Source organism: Pantherophis guttatus, chromosome 16 (genome assembly GCF_059756535.1).
Source record: "Pantherophis guttatus breed Tessera chromosome 16, ASM5975653v1, whole genome shotgun sequence".
Taxonomy (NCBI): Eukaryota; Metazoa; Chordata; class Lepidosauria; order Squamata; family Colubridae; genus Pantherophis; species Pantherophis guttatus.
In genome coordinates, this window is record NC_142078.1 from 12,904,213 (window position 1) to 12,920,020 (window position 15,808).

General features: G+C 44.4%; 2 long non-coding RNA genes across 2 annotated transcripts in view; both read right to left on the reverse strand.

Annotated features, from left to right (window-relative positions):
- LOC148111806 (uncharacterized) overlaps positions 1-15,808 on the reverse strand; it is a 38,508-nt gene that overhangs the window by 9,595 nt on the left and 13,105 nt on the right. The gene's annotated exons all lie outside the window — the stretch shown is intronic.
- LOC148111807 (uncharacterized) lies at positions 13,582-14,177 on the reverse strand. Its single transcript, XR_015730113.1, has 2 exons — positions 14,097-14,177; positions 13,582-13,842 (listed from the first exon to the last, which is right to left on the reverse strand). It is a non-coding gene; the product is annotated as an uncharacterized LOC148111807 (long non-coding RNA).

The following is a 15,808-nucleotide window of genomic DNA, read 5'->3' on the forward strand; positions in this document are numbered from 1 at the left end:
AGAAGAGATCGGACAGCCGTTTGTCTGGAATGGTAGAGGCTTGAGCAGGGGGTTGGAGTAGAACAGTGGTCTGGCATGAAGTGTGTGTGTGGTGAGCGGCAGGCGTGCCACGCCATTAGTGCGAGGGTTCGGTTAACCTCTGCTCACACACAAAGTTCCATTCGTGCAAGTGGAAAGCTGGGTGGGTGGGTAGAAGATTGTAGACTGAACAGAGATGTCGAAGGGGTCTCTATCCCCTGCCCCCAAAGTTTATTTTAATAAAGACGAACCTTTGAAAAATGTCCAAGGTTTAGCTATCAAAATCCGATTATCTTTGTACAGTAGTTACAAGTGTGTTACTTTGTAAGTTCAAGACTTGCTGGAGTCTGGGTCGATGTCCAACAGCCCCTTTCATTCTAAACCTATTAAGTCGATTGGCTGCATAACAGTTTCCTAAATATATCACGGAGCATTTTTAAAGGCAACATGCTCTTAATACATTGATATCAGGCCTGATTTGTTGCAGATTGCGCGGAAAAGTCAAATATCTAAGGGTGCATCGTGGCCTCTGTGTCTAAAGCTGGACTTCCGTGCGTGGCTCTCCTGTGTCTGAAAACTTTACTCCAAGTTCCACAGTCTGCGAGCCAGCTCAAGGGAGCTTAGCTGAAATTCGAACCAGGTGCTTCCCTGGTTCGAAAACCCCACCGGCCTTCCTTTTGTCTGTTTGGAGAGCTTAGGAATCTTGGATGAACAGAAAAGATTTCAGAAATCTTTGAAGAATCTTTGCATCAGCCTTGGGAGATGGTCGGCATCCAAGCGATGTCCTGCCAGAAAAGGAGATTAGAAATGCTGGGGGAATTGAATCAAGTCGGCATTGCTGTGGAAGGAATCATCCTTTGGATGGGGCAAAGTAATCAGGGAAATGAAAAAAAAAATATTTCAAGGTAGAGCTTAAGGAAAACTATTTCAGCCTAAGGCAGCTATCACTGATGTTCGTGGTTGCAATCCATGCAACCCACTATAAGTATGATTATTGCTTCTCCTCCTCCTCCTTCTCCATATTTTCCTCCTCCTCCTTCTCCTTCTCCTCTTCCTCTATCCACTTCTTGTTCTTCTTGTTCTTGTTCTTCTTCTCCTTCTCTATCATCTTCTTCACCTTCTTCTTCTCCTTCTCCTCCTCTTCTATCATCACCATCTCCTTCTCTATCTCCACCTCCTCTTCTATCTTCATCATCTTCTCTTTCTCCTCCTTCTCTATATCATCTCCTCCTCCTCCTCCATCATCATCTTCTTTTTCTCCTCCTCTTCCTCTATCATCTTCTTGTTGTTCTTGTTTTTGTTCTTCTTCTCCTCCTTCTCCTCCTCCTCCCCTTCTATCATCATCATCTTCTTCTTCTCTATCTTCTCCTCTTCCTCCTCTATCTTCATCTTCTTCTTCTCCTCCTTCTCTATCATCTTCTTCACCTTCTTCTCCTTCTCCTCCTCCTCTATCTTCATCATCCTCTTCTCCTTCTCCTTCTCCATCATCATCTCCTTCTCCTCTATCATCTTTTCCTTCTCCTTCTTCCTTCTCCTCTTCTACTATTTGCAATATATTTTACAGTTCTTCTCCTTCCTCCTCCTCCTCCTCCTTTTCTTCTTCTTCTTCTCCTCCTCCAACTACTACTATTTGCAACATTTTATATTTTACAGAAGTCCTCCTTCTCCTTCTCCTTCTTCTCTCCCACCTCCTCCTTCTCCCTGCCTCCCCAGATTTAAGTTTTGATATCCCATGGATGAAAGAATTCATAAAAGTCAGTAAGGTTTTCCTAAAAAAAACCCAATGAAACATTTGTTACTCAGCTTTTCTGGTCAAATCTAACTTTTACGGTTTGAAATCCCTTCAAAACTCTCAGATTCTTCAAGCATGTAGAGGTCTCGATTTCATCCAAATTTAGTTGACATATTTTATTTCTCCTCCTGCCTCCTCTTTCATTTAAAGCTAAGAACCGGCCACCTTCAGAGTGCTGAGTCCATAAATGGCTCTCGCCCCTCCCAATGTGTTAACAGAGATCTAACAGTTAATTCAGAGCTACTGAATAGAAAAAAACAGCCTGGCCTACTGTTTATACCACCAATTATAATTGTTTTACTCTCCCTCCAGCTACCCCCAGCTGGAAAGACGAGTCAAGCCTTAAAAATGAAAGTATGGGCTTAACACATTGAGAGAACTCGTGCCAAAAATCAAGTTACTAAGTGGCGTGCCTTTGACGAATGGGGAAAACTATTTAGCAGGCAGACATGAGAGTGTGCTGCTCACTTCCGGGAGATGCTCCCAGTTCCAGGATCCAGGTGAAGCCGTTCTCCTGTAGCTAAATCGAAGTCTTTAATCCACGTTAAAAAAGGAAAGGGAGAGGAAGAAAGGAGAAAGAGGAAAGAAAGGGAGGAAGAGAGGGAAGGGATAAGGAAGAGGAAGGATGGAGAAGGAAAGGGGAAGGAGAAGGAAAGGCCTAAGAGAAAGGGATCTGCAACTCAAGATTTGCACTTCAACCCAGTGGTGAAATCCAATTTTTTTTTTTTTACTACCGGTTCTGTGGGTGTGGCTTGGCGGGTGTGGCTTGGTGGGCGTGGCAGGGGAAGGATATTGCAAAATCTCCATTCCTACCCGACTCCAGGGGAAGGATACTGCAAAATCTCCATTCCCACCCCACTCTTGGGGAAGGATACTGCAAAATCCCCATCCCCTCCCCACTCCTGGGGGAAGGATATTGCAAAATCTCCATTCCCACCCCACTCTGGGGCCAGCCAGAGATGGTATTTGCCGGTTCTCCAAACTGCTCAAAATTTCCGCTACCGGTTCTCCAGAACCTGTCAGAACCTGCTGGATTTCACCCCTGCTTCAACCACGTTTTGCCCTCGGAGATAATTCTTCTTTATTCAGCCTCCTTGGTTCTTGGCAAACCATGGTTTAGCGTGACAGGGGAACCCTGCCGTATTCTGTCCTACCCAGTTTTCTTTCTCCCTGGCTGAGATGGATCTAGGAGATGATGGCTTGGTGGGTTTTTTATTTGTTTGTTTTGTTTTTAAAGGCCTTCGTTTAAAACGGATGCATTTTGCTGAAGCTCTCAACAATGCATGTCTAGGAAAAAAACAACACCTGCCCACTGCAATCAATACGCTACACTCACGGGGACGGACAGACGGTGGGGACCCATCAATCGGTGAGGAGAAATCGTGCGGAATCCATGGCTTAATGCAATTTAAGGAAGGGTTTGATTTACGGGACGGTGGAATCCCGACGTAGGCTGAATCGTTCTTTAAATAATTTAGCAGCTTCCAAGGTGCCTCATCTTCCGGGCTTCTCGATAGCCCTGTTTTCCATCCGTCGGTGGCAATGGGCTACTCTCCAGGATTGTCCTCCCACTTGACGGATTGGTCACTTTGGTTTGGCAATAAAAGCAGCCCGGTCAAGTCCTGGCTATTTCTTTCTTTCTCTCTCCTCCCATTTCTATGTTAGATACTATAAAACGGGATTAGAAAAGAGATTCAGAGAAGCTCAAGAGATTTAGCCATTCTTCTGCAGAATGCAAACTCCAGTGGAAATTAAGGGTGGTCTGTCCCAGCCATTTGCTAACTTTGTTGTTGTTGTTAGATGTGAAGTCATGTCCAACCCATCACGACCCGTTGGACAACGTTCCTCCAGGCCTTCCTGTCCTCTACCATCCCCTGGAATCCATTTAAGCTCACACCAACTGCTTCAGTGACTCCATCCAGCCACCTCGTTCTCTGCCGTCCCCTTCTTCTTTTGCCCTCCATCGTTCCTAGCATGAGGCTCTTCTCCAGGGAGTCCTTCCTTCTCATTAGGTGGCCAAAGGATTTGAGTTTCATCTTCAGGATCTGGCCTTCTAAAGAGCAGTCAGGGTCGATCTCCTCTAAGACTGACCGGTTGGATCGCCTTGCAGTCCAAGGGACTCGCAGGAGTCTTCTCCAGCACCAGAGTTCAAAGGCCTCCATTCTTTGGCGCTCAGCCTTCCTTATGGTCCAACTTTCTCAGCCATCCATTGCAACTGGGAAAACCATCGCCTTGACTATACGCTCTTTTGTTGGCAGGGTGATGTCTCTGCTTTTTAGTAGGCTGTCTAGATTTGCCATAGCTTTCCTCCCCAGGAGCAAGTGTCTTGGGGACGCTTGAAGTCCCCATCTGAGGTGATCTTGGAGCTCAGGAAAATAAAATCTGTCACTACCTCCATTTCTTCCCCATCAATTTGCCAGGAATTGAGAGGGCCGGATGCCATGATCTTAGTTTTCCTAATGTTGAGTTTCAAGTCAACTTTTGCCCTCTCCTTCTTCGCCCACATCAAGAGGCTCTTTAGTTCCTCTTCACTTTCTGCCATTAGAGTGGTATCATCTGCATATCTGATTTATTTACTTATGATATATTTGCTAAATAAGGATGAGCAAAACGTCTCTGCATCCAGGTTTAAAACTCTCTCCCTCCCCACTCCCACCTCCAAGTGAGAAGTCTGGTGAATTAGGGTGGACTTTTTAAAGCCTTTTGTATTTGCAACACAGGGGAGAATGTCGTTGGGGCCTTTATTCCATCAATGCTGGGAATCCGCAGTATTGTAGCTGAACTTCAGCAGTGTAATTTTCGGGAAGAGTTGGGAGTCCATTAAAAAAAAAAAAAGGAGCTGGAGATGATTTTCCAACCGTATGTTGCTTGTTCTATAAACTAAATCCTTTAAGGCTTCCTCACTTCAACTCAAGTCATGGCAGATTTTTCTCTCCCTCTTTTTTTTCCCCCCCTGCATGACTTGGAAGGACAAAGAAGAATGAAGCCCAGTGGCTTTTCGGAAAAAGCACCTTTGGGACAAGAATAAAAGTAACTCAACTTTTTCCACCATTGAATCCAATTCAAGGGTGAAAAAAAAAAGTAAGGTTCTACATTTAAGCAAGAAAAACAAAAGGCACAGGTACAGCATAGGTGGTACCTTGCTCAATAGTGGTGACTGTGAGAGGGATCTTGGAGTCCTAGTGGACAACCATTTAAACATGAGCCAGCCGTGTGCCGCAGCTGCCAAAAAAGCCAACACAGTCCTAGGCTGCATAAACAGAGGGATGGAATCAAGATCACGTGAAGTGTTAATACCACTTTATAAGAATAGAATAGAATAGAATTCTTGATGAACGTATCTTTTCTTTTATGTACACTGAGAGCATATGCACCAAGACAAATTCCTATTCTATTCTATTCTATTCTATTCTATTCTATTCTATTCTATTCTATTCTATTCTATTCTAGTCTAGTCTAGTCTAGTCTAGTCTAGTCTAGTCTAGTCTAGTCTAGTCTATCACTTTATAATGCCCTGGTAAGGCCACACTTGGAATACTGCATCCAGTTTCGGTCTCCACGATGTCAAAAAGATGTTGAGACTTTGGAAAAAATGCAGAGTAGAGCAAGAAAGATGATTAGGGGACTGGAGGCTAAAACATATGAAGAATGGTTGCAGGAACTGGGTATGTCTAGTTTAATGAAAAGAAGGACTAGGGGAGACATGATAGCAGTCTTCCAATATCTCAGGGGTTGCCCCAAAGAAGAGGGAGTCAAGCTATTCTCCAAAGCACCAGAAGGCAGGACAAGAAGCAACGGGTGGAAACTAATCAAGGAGAGAATCAACCTAGAACTAAGGAGAAATTTGCTGACAGAACAATTAATCAGTGGAACGACTTGCCTCCAGAAGTTGTGAATGCTCCAACACTGAAAGTTTTTAAGAAGATGTTGGATAACCATTTGTCTGAAGTGGTGTAGGGCTTCCTGCCTAAGCAGGGGGTTGGACTAGAAGACCTCCAAGGTCCCTTCCAACTCTATTCTATTCTATTCTGTTCTGTTCTGTTCTGTTCTGTTCTGTTCTGTTCTGTTCTACTCTACTCTACTCTACTCTACTCTACTCTACTCTACTCTAATTCTATTCTATTCTATTCTATTCATTCTATTCTATTCTATTCTATTCTATTCTATTCTATTCTATTCTATTCTACTCTACTCTACTCTACACTACTTCTATTCTATTCTATTCTATTCTATTCTATTCTATTCTATTCTATTCTATTCTATTCTATTCTATTCTACTCTACTCTACTCTACACTACTTCTATTCTATTCTATTCTATTCTATTCTATTCTATTCTACTCTACTCTACTCTACTCTACTCTACACTACTTCTATTCTATTCTATTCTATTCTATTCTATTCTATTCTATTCCATTCCATTCCATTCCATTCCATTCCATTCCATTCCATTCCATTCTATTCTATTCTATTCTATTCTATTCTATTCTATTCTATTCTATTCTACTCTACTCTACACTACTTCTATTCTATTCTATTCTATTCTATTCTATTCCATTCCATTCCATTCCATTCCATTCCATTCCATTCTATTCTATTCTATTCTATTTTATTCTATTCTATTCAGTCGTTCTCCATACCATCTTCAGCCAAGGAGATGAACAAGCAGAAGGCAAACCCAAACTCTCCAGATCTCCTGAGCGGTGCATCTGTTAATGGTTAAGCATTTTCCGCCTAATGCTGTCACTTATCTGCAGCAGGATTGGAGAAAGCTCTGTAGCTGGAGGGAGCCCCTTTCTCCCCCCCACCCCCATCTCTTTCAGATATGTAAAAAAAAAAGTGTATAAACTTTTGCTTCTTTGGGAAGAAATGCTCGGTTTCTCTCTCTCTGTGTTTCTCTAAGACTCTGGCTATGTTTACAGGACCTTGACTTGAACTCCAGCAAACTTTGCTGAGCGAAGGTATGTTGAGCAGGGGAAGAGACGGTTTGGCAGGGAAAAAAAGCTTCAGGAAGAAGCCTTAAGTCTTTCTTCTTATTGGAGCTGCTTTTCAACTTCCATCAAAACCTTGGATCGGATCCCATTGTAGAAATTCCAAGGATAAACACGGCATTTGGTGGGAAGTAGTGGAAGGATTATTTTTTCGGGCTTGCTCCCTAGGAAAGAAAAAAATGCCAGAAGTTGCTCAACTAATAACTACAGGAAGGTTACTTGTGCTCAGAAACAAGATGGCCATAGACCCATAGACCAGTGGTGAAATCCAAATTTTTTTACGATCGGTTCTGTGGGCGTGGCGAGTGGGCGAGTCCCAGCTGATCGGGAGGAAATGGGAGTTTTGCAGTAACCTTCCCCTGGATTGGGAAGGGAATGGGGATTTTACAGTAACCTTCCCCTGGAGTGGGGTGGGAATGGAGATTTTACAGCATCCTTCTCCTGCCACGCCCACCAAGCCACACCTACAGAACCACCCACAGGTAGTAAAAAAAATTGAAACTCACCACTAGAATGCATAACCGTTTTGGTGTGTGTGGGATTTTGGTGATGCTTTGATATTGGGAGATATCCAGTGTGGGTAGAGCCATCGGGAGGGGGGCGGAAGCAAAATGAGATAGAAGTTTAATCAATTAAAATAAAACTAGCCGCATATGGTGAAGCTGAAGCTCAAATATTTTGAGCCATCAAATGAGAAGAGAGGTCTCACTGGAAATTCACTGCCCCACGCTTTATAATACAGGAAGAGACATACTCTTAGAGCAGTGATGAAATCCAATATTTTTTTTACTACCAGTTCTGTGGGCGTGGCTTGGTGGGCGTGGTGTGGCGGGCGTGGCAGGGGAAGGATACTGCAAAATCTCTATTCCCACCCCACTCCAGGGGAAGGATGCTACAAAATCTCCATTCCCTCCCCGCTCTGGGGCCAGTCAGAGGTGGTATTTGCCGGTTCTCTGAACTACTCAAAATTTCCGCTACCGGTTCTCCAGAATCTGCTGGATTTCATCCTTAGAGGCTACATCCATCAACAGCCCTTAAATGCTTCCGTGTTCAAGACTGTTATCTTTCTGAATAACAGATCTTGGAAGGAACAAAGAACAATAATATAATAAGTCCAAATGGAGGATAGAGAGGACCGGTGCTTTGAATGAGGGGGTAAAAGAATCCATCTGTGTTACAACTGAATACTCCTCCCTCAAGAGAGAGGAAGGAATAACCTATCTCCAGTTTACAATGCAGCCCTCACACCAGTTTCCCTCCCCCAAAAAAGATTCCATAACCAATTGCACTCTGATTCAGGTGACCCTGAGGGCACAAATAAACCGACAAGTGGCCTCAAGAGCTCTCAGAGAGAGTGCTAATGACCAGAGGACTGCAAAGAAATACAGTCCTATCAGAACCTATCCTTCTGATCAGCGGTAGATTTCTCATATTCTTGCTACCGGTTCGCCCCGCACGCGTGTACTCACTTTGCTCGCGCACGCCTTCCACGCATGGGCCCAGCTTCCAAAACATGGCTAAATAGGATGGCATTATGTCTGGGTGGATGGTGGCCCCACCCGCGGTCGCCGCGACCGGTTTGTCAGAATCTGTCCGAACCGGCTGAATACCACTTCTGCTTCTGACATCAGAAACTAATGAAGCTTCCAATGAAGCTATAAAAAATAGATGCTGAGACTCTAGAAAGGGTGCAGAGAAGAGCAACAGAAGTGATTAAGGGGCCGGAGGCTAAAACCTATAAGGAACGGCTCAGCTGACCTTCCAACTTTCTCAAATCTCTTCCCGCAGGTTGTTTTCGTGCAACCCTTTTTGCCATTGCTGGTGGGGTTTTTTTGTTTTTTTTCTCATACTAAGACAGGATCTCATTTTTTGAGAGTTGGATTGCAGCCCAGGAAACTTTTCAGGATTTAAAAACTCCAGCCCGATCCAGGTGTGTTTGCAGCTGGAGGGCAGTCACCTGTTGAGAGCAACTGTAGTCCCTGTTGGCTTCCTTTTATCTGAAACGGCTTTTTTCCCCCGTAAGTTTGCATCAAACGAGAAGAAAAAAGAAAGAAAGGGGGGGGGAAAGAGAGAGGAAAAAACTAGATCACGCTAGAGGCTTCCCCGCAGTGAGTTGGCCACTCTGAAAGAAAAGCTCTGCACGAGCTCAGAGGAAATCTCCTATTTTCCCCCACATTTCATTTAAAAAAACTACATAACACGGGAGTGAAAACCATCAACGTGGAACTTAAGATTCTCTGGGTTTTTTTTTTTTTTTCTCTGAATGGAATTGAGGAATTCCAACGGGAGCACCGAATCAAATTGGACTCTCCGTGTGGATCAGGCTAATTGGGAGTCATCGGCGAGGGCTCAAATCCCCTTTTCTTTCCTGCTGAATTGGGGCAACGGAGTGGAATTGCCTCTCCAGTTTGTTTTGATGAGTTGAAGTGGATTAGAGCGGATTGGCCCAGGTCTATTAAGCCATCCTATTTTCTCTGAATATTTCTCATTCTCTCTCTCTCTCTCTCTCTCTCTCTCTCTCTCTCTCTCTCTCTCTCTCTCTCTCTCACACACACACACACACACACACACACACACACACACACACACAGCTTTAAAAGAGGCTGCTGTGCCAGCTCCCCAAGCTGTGGGATTTGTTTAAAATGTTGTGGAGCTCACTGTGTTGGCAAAGACAGCGGAAGCGGTGTTAACTGCTGAAATTTTTTAACTTTCTGGGCCTTTTTTAAAAAACATGTCCTTCTAGTCCTAAGAAAGTCAGAAATAGAACTAATCAGGATTTGTAATGAAATTAATGCCTCCTTCTCCTCCCACTCCGCTCCACAAACTCCCCTCTCTTCTAGCACTGATGATGTTACCTACTTGGGTCATGAAATGACTACAAGAAAACTGCCAAGCTCAGAGACACCAAGGAGCCCACAGTCGTCATCGTCCTCCTCCTCCTCTCCTTCCTCCTCTTCCTCTTCCTCCTGCTCCAAGCACAAGTGTGGATGTCTCAGAACCTACATTATTGCCAATTGGTTTTTTTTCTTCTTTCACTCAAAACCCAACGTGGTCTCCTGTGAGAAACCCAGGTCTCGTAGAATAGGGACTCCTCAACTTCCTTCTCCCAGACGATCAAGCTTTCTTTCCCTCTTGGGTTTTTTTTTTTTTGAGAAAGCAGTCCTTCAGCCATAACAAACACAGCAGCGTCCAAAGTCCCTTTGGGTAAATTCATTAGCGGATGAATGGCTTGGGTTCTAACCAACATGTGGGCTGAATTTGAGAAGGTGGGTTTGGAAAGAGCTGAGCTGATGGGGCCCCTCCCAAAAGCCACCTAAGATGCTTGGCTTCCTCAAGGAAAACAGTTCTCCGGTCCCAGGTCAGACTTGATCTCAATAGGGCGACTTCAAATCATTTTTAGATCAATAAACAGGGAGGTCCAAGCTGGTTATTATCTCGTTTCCCAGAAAACACCTTGGTGGTCTTACGATGGAAGAAAAATCGCTCGGAATTTGTTTCATTTCAGGCAAACATCTCATCAGCCTTGGATAGAAAGGCTGGTTGCCTTTGACCAGCCTTCCCTTGCCCCAATACAGCAGCAAAAGTTCAAGAAGAAAATTCGATTAGAAAAGTTTTGGAGTGCGCAGAGATGGACAAACTCACAAAAGACATACAAGATAAGGAGGAAACTACATGGTATGGGAGAAATGGTATGAATGGTTAGAGGAGAGGTATCAAGGGCAAGGAAAGATTAAATGAGGCAGATACAGGAGTTGAAACGTAGCAACAAACGAGGGGAAATGGCCCGGCCACAGAATGCATGATTGAAATGGAGTACGTTGTTATTTTTAATGTATATAAATCAACATTAGAATCATGTGTATGAACAGTAAATTGAAGCCAGGGAGAAAAAACGGATATGGAAGAAATGATTGCTGATGGGAAAATGTTGCAAAGAAGAAAATGGTAAAGATTTCTTTTTGTGTGTGTGTTTTAAAAAAACAACAACCGTTTAATAAAAATTATTTTTTTAAAAAAAAGTTCAAGAGGTCCTTTTTTAAAGGACAAAATGAGGCCACAGGACAGGAACAACCCCCCCTCCATTCTCTACTCCATTCTTCATTCTTCTATTATATTCTATTACATTCCATTCCATTCCGTTTCATTCTATTCTACTCTGTACTCCACTCCATTCTTCATTGTGTTCTGTTCTGTTCTGTTCTGTTCTGTTCTGTTCTGTTCTGTTCTATTCTATTCTATTCTATTCTATTCTATTCTATTCTATTCTATTCTATTCTATTCTATTCTATTCACTGGCACCAAAATGGAAAGCCATTTTCCATCACTCCTCAGAGGCTGATGCCAGCCTGGGCATCAGCACTAAATAGCCCTGGACAGCTCCAAAGCATAGCTCCCAACATTGGACAAATTCAACATGTCCTTCGCTTGCCAGTCCTGCCTAAGGAAGCCCATTCACCCAATAGGTGTTATTCTTTATATCCAACCCAACAGCTCAGTGCAATTTTCATCCCCTCCATTACACACCACCCTAAGTAGTGATAGTTGTTAGATAGTTTGAAAGAGACTGGTGAGTTCTAGTCCCACTTTAGGCATGAAAACAGGCTGGGTGACTTTGAGCCACTCACCAGGAGACAGTGAATTCTAGTCCCGCCATAGACATGAAAGCTGGCTGGGTGACTTTGGGCCAATCACTAGGAGAGAGTGGGTTCTAGTCCTGCCTTAAGCATGAAAACAGGCTGGGTGACTTTGAGCCAGTCACTAGGAGACAGAGAGTTCTAGCCCTGCCTTAGACGTGAAAGCTGGCTGGGTGACTTTGAGCCACAAGCACCTCTTAGCTGCCGCTGAGTTCAAGTCCATGTTGCTCTTAGAAAGAAAAAAAAATCCTCTTCATATTTTCTTCCCTTAGCAGAGTATCTCAAAAGCCAATCCATTTATTAGCTGAAAGAATTTTTTTAAAAAATGCAAGAGGAATGCTTTCCTTCTCAGACCTACTTAGCTAGGCTTGACTCATAACATGACAGCTGATCCTTGAAACGGATCCCAGAAAGTTTCCCACCTCTGATCCCCAGCAGTGACGATTTAAACGTGGCTTGCTTGCAAGCTCTCAGGTTTCCCCTTGGCTTGGATGGATTTCAGCCTGGACTCTCTTGACTCTTGCTTATAATTCGAAAACAAAAACCGCATGGCACATCAGCAGGAGCCTGGACGGAGGTAAGAGCAGCCGTGTTGACCTTCAGATCAAAGGAGAATGTCTCGGCCCTGGCTGAGCATGGAGAGAGCTTGTTTGAACTTAACTATGTCAAAATATAAGTCAATGGAGGAAACCTGAAGAAAGCTCTCCCACGGCTTGAGGGCACTGCAGGGGGAAGAGCCTTCCCCCCACCCTGTCTGTCCTTGTCGTTTCGAACTGCAGACAATGGTTTGAGAGACAGTGTTGGCTGCAAGAGGCCAAAAAAACCCTCCAAAAAACATCCAGAAATTTGAGCAAACGGATCCGCGTTGAGCAGTGTTACTATCGGTTCGCCTCCCACGTGCACGCTTACTTTGCGTGCACATGTGGCCGGTTTGTGCGCGCGCCTGCCTTCCGTGCATGCAGCCAGCCTCAAAAAGTGCCTAAATAGGATGGCATAGAGTCGGGGCGTTTTGGCAGGCCCACCTGTGATTTCCGCTACCAAAAACCAGCTGAATACCACCTCTGGCATTGAGTGAAGAAACAAGCCAGAAAACAAAGACAAAACTGTAACAAGGGTGTTCGTAACTTTTGCTTCAACCTATGGAGATTCTCAGAGGATGCGGTGGCGCAGTGGCTAAGATGCTGAGCTTGTCGATCGAAAGATCGGCAGTTCAGCAGTTCGAATCCCGAAATGTTCCTTGAAAACGGATAAGACCTCTCTCCTATAATAAGAACTCACCTCAAGCAAGCTTGCAAGTGGCTGGGAAAGGGATTTGAAATGCAAAAACGGAGATTGTGTAGGGTGTCGGAGGTGGATTTGTGTGCGAAGAACCAGTTTCTGCATTTATGGAGAGCAGATCTCCTCGATTGTGGCGGGGTTCGATTTGTACATAACCCAGAACCACCCAAAGAACTGTCCGCAAGGAATGGCACCAGAAATGGTGGAGGTTCCCTCAGGATCTACCTTAAATGACACCCAGGACCCAATGGAAACTAATTTGGGGAAGCATCTTCTCAAAATAGGACATGCTGGCTCAGTGGCTAAAATGCTGAGCTTGTCGATTGAAACGTCTGCAGTTCGGTGGTTCGAATCCCTAGCGCTGCATAACATGGTGAGCTCCCGTGACTTGTCCCAGCTTCTGCCAACCTAGCAGTTTGAAAGCACGTAAAAAAAAAAAATGCAAGTAGAAAAATTGGGACCACCTTTGGTGGGAATGGAGTTTTTGCATTAGTCTTCCCCCAAGAGCGAGGAGCGAATGGGGATTTTGCAATATCCTTCCCCCAGGAGTGGGGAGGGAATGGGGATTTTGCAGTATCTTTTCCCAGGAGTGGGGAGGGAATGGGGATTTCACCCTTCCCCTGCCACACCCACCAAGCCACACCACGCCCACCAAGCCATGCCCACAGAACCGGTAGTAAAAAAATTTGAATTTCACCACTGCATGGGCCCCACGAGCATAGGGGCCCCATACTAATCTGTGTATGTTAACTTTTCAATGCACCTTGTATCATATCAATACAGCAACTGTATGGCTTCCTTAGTATTATTGTGGTTTTCAAGCTTCTTGTATTGTTCAAATGTTGGAAGTGCCAATAAAATAAATAGGTGTTTAATTTTATCGACCATTTACATTTTTATTCCTGTGAGTAGTTGCCATAGGGGCCCCAAGTACACTGCTTTGCTGTCAAGATGACCCTGATCCAATCCGCTTTATGCGAATTCAGTTCGAATCTTCGGGACTTCCAAATCAGTTCAAGATTTCTCCGGGCGTGGACAGAACGGGATGCCTTCTTAAACCCAGTGCAGGGATTTGATGATCCGAATCTAATCGAGTTGACTCTTTCAATCAGTGCAGATGGAATTGGCTCGCTTTTCCGAAGCAAATAAATGTTTTGAATTAGATCGAGCCTCCTTCGGTAGAACTATGCCTCCCCTTCTCTTCCCCAAAGTCATCCCTATGAAAGACACTGTAAATTGAAAGACCCTGCTCTGTGGCCCCTTAATCAAGTCACACTTCTGGTAGCTGTTAAAAGAGGCATTTGAGAAGGGGACACACATTTCTATTGGGGGGAGGCAAAACAGAGGGATGGAATCAAAATCACGTGAATTTTGAATGTTAATACCTCTTTATAAGGCCTTGGTAAGGCCACACTTAGAATCCTGCATCCAGTTTTGGTCGCCACGATGTAAAAAAAGATGTGGAGACTCTAGAAAAAGTGCAGAGAAGAGCAACAAAGATGATTAGGGGACTGGAGGCTCAAAACATATAAAGAATGGTTGCAAGAACTGGGTATGTCTAATTTAATGAAAAGAAGGACTAGGGGAGACATGATAGCAGTGTATTCCAATATCTCAGGGGCTGCCCCAAAGAAGAGGCAGTCAAGCTATTCTCCAAAGCACCTGAAGGCAGGACAAGAAGCAATGGGTGGAAACCAATCAAGCACTTTTTCATACGGCTGTTGACAAAAATAGGGCGGCCAACATGATCTCCAACGTCCGATGACGGATATGGAAGAAGAAGAAGAAGAAGAAGAAGAAGAAGAAGAAGGAGGAGGAGGAGGAGGAGGAGGAGGAGGAGGAGGAGGAGGAGGAGGAGGAGGAGGAGGAGGAGGAGGAGGAGGAGAAAGCTGACACCAGACAGAAAAGGAGCCTTGGTAGTACAGTGGTTTAATGCACCCTGTTATTAACACAGCTGCCTGCAATTTCTGCAGGTTTGAATCTTACCAGGCTCAAGATTGACTCAGCCTTCCATCCTTTCTAAGGTAGGTTAAATAGGACCCAGTTTGTGGGGGCAATAAGCTGACTTTGTATAAAAATATACAAAAGGATGAAGGCTATTGCTTAACGCATTGTAAGCCGCCCTGAGTCTCCGGAGAAGGGCGGCATACAAATCAAATTTAAAAAAAAAACAACAACTCAAAGAAGCAGTGCAGGATCAGAAGATCTGGAGAGATCTGGCCCAAAGTTTTGCAAAAAAAACCCCGCAGTCCTTCAACCGGATAAGCGCCTGGGTCTCTCTGTCCAAGTTACCCAGCTGAGCTCAGCTTTACAACTCCTTCTCCCCTCCCTTTCTGTCACCCCACCTCCCCCTTAAAATGGCTCAGTGTGGCAGTTGTTTCATTGACAACAATCCTCCGGAATAGCACAGGGAGATATTTCACCAAGCTCCCTATCCACAATGCAATAAACCTCGGCCGCTAACACAGCAGAAGACTGCTAATGTTTTAATAGCTAATCACAGGCATGAGACACGTTGGACACAGCTAAAACACATTTTACTACCTGCAGCTGATAAATATCCCAGGAAAGGAGCTGCTTTCACAAGCAAAAAAAACAAAAAAACAAAACTTAATTCCGCCCATCGCCGGAACCAAAACCATTTGAAGGGTCTCCTGTGATAAATTTAATACTGACGGTAATACTTAGATGAATCTTTTTCTCACCGGCTCTCCTCGCTAAATGTGGTCTCGCTTGACAAATAAGGGGAAGCTGGCCCTTTTCCGCTGCAAAAGGAAAGCTGCGTTTATTGGAAATTTCTCCTTGGCTTTCCCTGTGCTCTCTTTACGCCGTTCTGAAATGGATTTGGATGGGTTTAACATGCGGGGAAGATGGGCCATTAGGCTTTCAGGCCATAATGCAATCCCGCATCATTTGCAGCTAGAGAAGGTTTCTGGAACGACCGAATTCCTAGACTACAATTCTGGGCCAGGGAACATACAGAAACTACAAAGGGCCCTTAAAACTGGCTTAACTTCTCCCTTGTCATGCTTGACTCCTGGTGTTGTTGTTAGTTGCGAAGTCGTGTCCGACTCATCGTGACCCCTTGGACAATGTT